We start from the raw sequence: 7986 nt of genomic DNA, 5'->3' as shown, positions 1-7986 counted from the left end.
AGACTCGTTTATATATATATATATATATATATATATATATATATATATATAGTGATCGAGAATCCGCCTTGATTATAAAAGCTACAAGATATCTATTGACCCATGCCCTTTTTATACCAAATATTAAAAACATTGCTGATAAATTACATTTACGAATAGATGAAAAGTAGTTTCGGAAACATGGTTTATCGAAGTGTAAACCAAGGTAAAAAATTCTAATTGACCAATCAGTTTCAAGTATTTATAGATATGCAAATCATTTAAGAATTATAACTATGTTACTTATAAAGCTCTACAAATTAACAGGGTTCAATTAAGTATTTTTGAAAGCGGTCGTTATAGAAATTATATACCTGAGACTATTATAACCACTGAATTACAGTCACATACATACATAATGTGGCGGGGTTAAACATATAAGCGGGATCCCAATTAACCCTCCCCCTAACCTGGGACAGTGGTATAACAGTAAATATACTGCAATCAGATATTTTACTATACAGATAAAGCTATACGTATAAACGTTAGCTTTATACGTCAATTCTTTCAAATTACTTGGAATAGACATTGATGAAAATTTAAGCTGGGAAGATCATGTTGATCGTATATGTAAAATTATCTCATCTAAAGTATCACTTTTATATAAAATTAAAGTATATTTGCCAATACACACAAGGCAACTATTTTATAATGCATATATTCTACCATATATAGACTATTGTAGTTCAGTTTGGGGAAATTTATTACAAAAAGATTCAGATAGAATCATAAAACTTCAAAAAAGAGTAGCAAGAATTATACTGGAATGCGATATTTCTATTCCATCTAATTTCATGTTTTCTTCTTTAAAATGGCTATCTTTTACCAAAAGAATAAAATACCAACAATCAATTCTAATGTATAAAATTATAAATGGGCTAACACCTGATTACTTAACAATACTAAATATTGATGATGTGCAACGCCACAACTTACGATCTGTCTCTAATAATGATCTTTTTGTTCCAAGACCAAATACAAATTTTTATAAAAAATCTTTTCATTATTCTGCAACCAAAGTATGGAATAATTTACCACTCGAAATAAAAAAATGTCCTAATGTGGAATTATTCAAGAAACATAGACGTTACGCGCGATGTTCGTACCTCATTGGAAAATCGGTGTAGCTGGCAAGATACAAGTCCAAAATATATAATTTTGTAATATCATATTCATTGCTATTGTACGTATTTTAAAAAATAATGTTTTTTAAAATAAAAACGAATAAAACAATTGTTGAAACAATGTTTTATACTGCATGCGGTAAGCTTCATTAAAAAAAATGGCTATTTTTAGGCTGTCCCGCGTAACATATTTCATTTATTGTAACCACTAAACTAAGATTTTCGTCTAAACTATTAAATATTTTGAAAAACGGTTTTTTCCATTATTTAACAGAAAGGTTCCGTCAGTCTTTCATGCATTTGTTATGACGTTATGATGACGTCATAGAACACAAAAGCGTTCCATACGAGAACGGCAAATCTGTCCCACGGAAAAAAAAGTTGGGATTACTGATTTTAGAATCCAAAAATATTTATCAAAAATGGAAAAAGGTTAGTATTTGTATTTACTACATCAATGTTAATTTGCTTAATTCTATAAATTTAAAGACAAATATCCTGAAAAATGATATATGGTAATTTATGAGCGATTTTTCAAAGGATTACAAGATTGTCGCACCGCCATTTTTTGACGTATCAAACGAACTCAAGTCAAATTTACGTCAATTGTTTGCTTATCTGTGCTCTTAAAATGGAAGAATTTTATGATTTTTTAAAATGTTATTTTTCTTAATTTTTCAAAAATATAAAATACATCAATTTTCAATAAGTAGTTAAAAAGCATCGTCGATTTTGCGAAGGCTTACTAGAATGTCGCACTTGATAAAAACAACGTTTTTGTCGGGGTTTTGGTTTGAACGTTACGAATTATTCTTTTGATAATTCCAGAAATTATGAAAACGGTTAAGATATGAATATTTGTCGTATTTGAATACTTTCAGTTGATATTTGTATTAGCATAGTAACTTTGACCGAGACCCTATAAACTTTCATTTACAGAAGTAAAGAAATCTGTCGCCGACAGAATAAAACTGTGGAAAACAAAGAAAATTTTGAAAATGAAAGAAAAAAACAAAAATTGTTATTTGAAAAAGAAACTAAGTAATGAAACAAAACAGCCAAAACAAGAAACCCTTTCAATGACAAATTCTGCAGTAAAAAAGAGAAAAGAGAGAAAAGACAAAAAAGAGAAAAGAGAAAAGGAAACAAAAAGAAAACAATCCTATCGCAAATCTGCGAAGAAAACTGCCGCTATTGAGCAAATATTCCTATATCGGAAAACTTTCGTAAATAGAACGGAAAAAAGTCGCGCCTTAAAAAAATTAAAACAATCTTTACCATTAACGCCGAACCGAAGAACTGCGGTAATGGCTTCTTACTTAAGCAGTAAAAAATCACCGACCGTTTTCAATTTGGAAAAAATGAATGTTGTTGTAACGCCAGAGGATAAAAACGACATACACCTAGGAAAGGCGGTTATCCACGATTTACGTGAAATTGTCGACAAAACCAAGTTATTAAGAACAGATGGTGCAAGAACTGCAATCAGCATCATAACGGCGTCTACAAATGGATCAAATGTTCAAAATGAAAAGAAAAAAGTTTTATTAGCCAAAAAAATAGGACTTCCTGTAAAACGAATTTCCGGCGGAAAAAATGTAAGAGCCAAAATTTTAAGTTCAGAAGAGTCCTGTTGGAAATATATTCAAAGGAAAACCAGAAAAGACGCAATTTCCCCGGAAATAAAAAAAAATTGCATATGACTTTTGGTTGCACCCCAACAATTCCCGACCGTCCCCGAATAAAACAGATATTAAACGTGTTCGAATCGCACCAAAACAATTTTCAAAACATACTATACATATTTTGGATAAAACCCAAACAGAAATATTTCATGAATTCAAAATAAAATATCCTGAGATCAGTATGAACCAAAGAACTTTTGATCGTTTGAAACCATTTTTCGTTAGAGCAGCTTCTGCAAAGGACAGACTCACGTGTTGCTGTCGTTATCATGTCGAGGCTAAGTCCTTATTTCTGAAGTGTATGGAGTTTAGAAAGAAACATATTCACCCGCAATTATCGGAAGAAGAAAAAAATAAGTTCCCCGTATATGAGCATCTTACCGACATAGCGGTTGCTACTTTGTGTGGCAAAGACAAAACACATGACTGTTTTAATAAAGTCTGTCTTGATAGAAAATGCACCGAATGTGGTGTGCGCTTACTTGATTTCTCCGATCAGGAACTTAATGTTATAATCATTTTCTTGAAAATTATATGCAAGTCAAATAATTTGTTTTCCTCTAACAAAACTATATCAAATATTGTCATTTATTACCCTTTGTATATTTCAATGATTGAATTGTGTATATACCAGTAATATATATTGTAATTTAATGTATGAATGTATGAATGTTAACTGTATGCATGTATTTTGTTTGAGGGCCTCAATGAAAATTAGACTATTTCTAATTGAGTTACCCTCTTTAAATAAAGAATTTATTATTATTATTATTATTATTATTATTATTATTATTATTATTATTATTATTATTACCTCAACTAACCTATAAGCCTCGCCTACTTACCGGAACTACTGTATTTCATCAACAACGTCACGTCACGACCATGACAACGTAAAGTAACAATGGTCGAACTTTTATGAAATTAAACTTGGTATGTCTTCAAATTGGTTATTTATATACCATGTTTATCAAATGTTACTTAATTAAGTTCATTTTCCCTTTCTTATTCCTATTAATATGTCAATGTCTTACCGCCTGGACTACGCTCATAGGGAAATACCCCAAAATGGTACCCCAAGAGGGAAATTCCAAACACATTTTTTTAACAATTTTTGCAATCTCATTAAAATCCGATGTTCTGATACGCTACCCTCCACTAGGACTAGGAGTTAGTGGAGGGTAGCGTATCAGAACATCGGATAGATTGCAATTTTTGTTTTCATTTTTTTTAAAAATTTTTATCGATTTCAGTATAAAAGACAATATACGTATAATGTCTTGAAATATGAAATTTATTTGTATTCGGCACGAAACGGGAAAATGCTCGGTTCTATATAATAATGTTCAGGTCCGAGATCTGACACCCCAACGATATTTTTTATATATATTTTTTTTTATATTATCATTATATTGAACTTTTTGTTTCTCAAAATCAAAAGTTGAAAAATATCCACTGAATATTAAAAAAGTTTTTGAAGTTAAAATTAGTCCGACCATAGAGTTTCAGGTCCCTTCAGGTCTTTTCATTTCTCCCTTCAGGTCCAACTTTTGGCATCAAACATTTGTTTTTAATTTAAAACATTTAAATTTTAATGAAATATGGATATTTACAATTAATAAAATCCCAACTTGAAGAAATGCCATCCAATAATAAAAAAGTTATTGCAATTTGAATAATTTTAGTCGTATATTTTCAGGTCTTTTCAGGTCCACTTTCAGGTCTTTAGTGTAATCCTCTCATGGTTATCTCCCTTGTAGCAAAGGAAAACAAACTCAAGTGAGATAAAGGACAAAATAACAATGGATGAATCTATCAAGTTTTAGATTTTAAAATATGACTGTATCCTACCGTAGTCTAAAATCGTTCATCTTGTCAGTTCGTTAGGTATTTGTGTTTGAACTTAACACACGGGGAAACTCCGCACTGACGTCACTACGCTACTTCCGGCGTAGAAAAACAGAGGAGAATACGTTTTTTCTGCACTTTTGAATAAAAAAACATTTCTGAAGGTAAGTTTTCATTGTTGTTCTCAATTATTGCTAAAAAATGCCAATTTTCTAATGCCCGTTTCAATCCCGACTTCCGAATGTCTAAAAACATTTTAGAACTTCACAAAATCCCACTTCCGGCCTCCATTGCTTTGTGTACATTCCATTCAACGTCATCAATCTTGTGGCAGGCAATACAGGTCAAGCAAATCGTATTTTTAGGAATTTTAAAATGACATGCTCCTTACGTCTTTTGCGATTTTCCCGCGAAAAAAGCCCAACCAAAATGAAAGGAAAACTAATTGAAAAAACGATGCCCATGCCATAATTTTGTACAGGAATATAGAGTAGGTTAATAAAAAACAATTTACATTTATTTTTCATACAATTTTCTTTTTATTCATTATAAAAAGATCGATATTCTGACCATCATGACTGTAGGTAAATATTCATACAGAATTCCATTGATGTTAAAAGGGATGGCAAAAAAATAGTTTTCCTGTTGTATAAAACCCAAAATTATTGCAAACTATTTTGAAGCAATATCCCACAAAGAAATAACGTAATTGCCGTAGACTGAAAAATCCCCTAATTGACAGTAGAGCAATTTGATTGGGTAGAACGAATTGTCATCACGTGATTTTGACGCCATTGAAATTTAAATGTAAACAAACAAGGTCAGAAGGTTCAGTATGGGACAGCATCGTACATTTAGTTACTGACAAATAATTATGAGTTACCAAGCTTGACAATGCATGGTAATAAAAAATGAAAGCTAAGTCTACAGAAAAAATAAGAAAAAAATAGCCTTAGGATAACGACTTATCAACACACCTGGATATATACAGTTTGAATTCTTTTAAATAAGTGTGGTGGCGGTGTATATAAGTGTATAAAGAAGATGTTTTTAATCCAATAGTGAATATAAGGGATTCTACACTTCAAGAGGATATTCCAACTGAAGTGGTTCATCTGATAATTTAAAAGGTGGAAAGGAATTCTAGACAGTTCGGCACCCAGACAAATCGGTACCCGGACAAATCGGCACCCGTGAAAGACAAATCGGCACCCGTAAAAGACTAATCGGCACCTAGACAAATCGGCACCTAACATAGACAAATTCTCCCTCAAACCACATTGTGGTGCATAAAGGTTCAGAAGATTTATGACAGTATCATTTTAGACGTAGCTATTGTGGATTAGTCTACCTTTTAGCGGTGTTGGAACCCTATGAGATTTAAAAAGTTTTAAATCTTTATTTACTATTGTTATGACACCTGTAGATCTACTAACACCATTTGAAAAGTCTACATTTTTATTAAATTTTTGTTTTATATCTTGTATAACATCTGGCGACATATAACCAGTTTCCTGTAAACAGATGATGTCTATATTTCTATTATCATCTAATATTTCATAAATTTTGTTTTCAAAACCATTTCTAATGTTCAATGTAAAAAGAAGCATATTAATGTAATTATATATGAAAAAATACAGTAAACATATTATCAATATATGAGAGTGATTGTTATAATTAGACATTTTAAGAGTTATGTGGGAGTGGGTTTAGAATTTGCAGGACTAATGTTACTGCTTTTTTGCGTCTGAGTCTTTGCTAGTTTTTTTATCTTTCCCCGTTTGAGCAGAACTCTCAATACTTAGTCTATCTCGGTTTCTCTTTTTTTCCTGGTCCTTTTCTCTTTCCGAACTTTTTGTTTTGTCTTTTTCTTTATTTTTATCAACTCTCTTTGCACTTAAAGATTTTCGTTTTGGTAGGGGAACTTTATCACCCGCTATGTCGCAACCCTCTTTGACAGCCTCAGAATAAGGTTTGTTCGACGACGACATACGGGCTACAATCTCATCACCTGTCTTTGCCCTCTCGCCCTTACTAGTTTTAAAAGACGGTGTGCCTTTTGTTTTATCCTTATCTAAATCTTTTGTTTTTTCTTGACCCTCTGGATGCCCATCTGCTTTAGTAGATTTCCCCCAAAATTTGCGTCTTTTCACTCAATGTGAAGTCAAAGTTAAACCCATGTATACAACTGTCGTCTGACATTGTGTAAGAATGAGTATCCCATAAGTGTTGACCTTTATATATGTTTTTAGGTATTTACTCATTATGGCTTGCACACGCTGTTATGTTTATGCCTTTAAATATTAAAACAATAAAATATTGTTTTCAAGTATTGTGTTGTCTTAACAGATGTAAGGATCAAACGAGAACACAAGCTGCAAACACAAGCTATACACTTTTGATCTTTATTTAGGAATTATTAGATTTAAACATAAAATACTGATTAATGAATGCATAACTACAATTAATTATGATTTAATTATGATTCAATTAAATAATGTTTATTCAAACAACAACGATCAACAACACATCTAACAATCAATTATGATTTAATTAAATAATGTTTATTCATACAAACATAATCATTAAGAGTTTAATTAAATGATGATTATTGTTTTTGTAATGCATATTTTATATACAAATTATAATATCTATGCAACAATTCTTTAATTTTTTATAAAGAATTTATTTTTAAAAACGAAGTGCCGGATTGTCTTGATGCCGATTTGTCCGGATACCGATATGTCCAACATGGGTGCCGAAATGTCTTCGGACTTGGGTGCCGATTTGTCTGAGTGCCGATTTGTCTTGTTACCGGTGGAAAGTACAGAATAGGTAACAGGTAACAGGTAACAAAGTTGAAAGAATTTGAAAGAATGCAAAATTACATTTAGGTTCGACTTATGGTAGAATTTTTAAAAATTAAGACAGTCGGATATAAACGGATACGGGACTTATATGTATAATTACATTAATCTTTGGCAAAAACAAAAAACATCATTATCAGACGGCAAACTGTGTACGTACTTCAAGTTTAAACAAAACTTTGGATTTGAAAATTATTTAAATATTATAAAAGATTTTGGGCAGAGGAGAATTTTTACCAGATTCAGAATATCAGCTCATAGACTCCAAATAGAGTTAGGAAGATATCAAGGTATTATCAGGCAAAATAGATTGTGTATTCATTGCTCATCTGGCGAGGTAGAAGATGAGAACCATTTTTTACTAACATGTACAAAGTATAGAGGTGAACGTAATGATCTTATTAATGCTATTTGTTTGAAATG

General features: G+C 31.3%; 1 protein-coding gene across 1 annotated transcript in view; it reads left to right on the top strand.

Moving 5' to 3' along the window:
* The first annotated feature begins 7547 nt into the window (after positions 1-7547).
* The window catches only part of LOC143067586 (WD repeat-containing and planar cell polarity effector protein fritz homolog), a 41549-nt gene continuing 41110 nt past the window's right edge, over positions 7548-7986 (top strand). The window contains exon 1 of the mRNA XM_076240935.1: positions 7548-7590. The gene's annotated coding sequence lies outside the window, so the exon portion shown is untranslated. The remainder of the gene's footprint in view (positions 7591-7986) is intronic.

The sequence above is a fragment of the Mytilus galloprovincialis genome, chromosome 3 (genome assembly GCF_965363235.1).
Source record: "Mytilus galloprovincialis chromosome 3, xbMytGall1.hap1.1, whole genome shotgun sequence".
NCBI lineage: Eukaryota > Metazoa > Mollusca > Bivalvia > Mytilida > Mytilidae > Mytilus > Mytilus galloprovincialis.
Note: the sequence above shows the minus strand (reverse complement) of the source record. Positions and strands in the feature narration are given on the sequence as shown.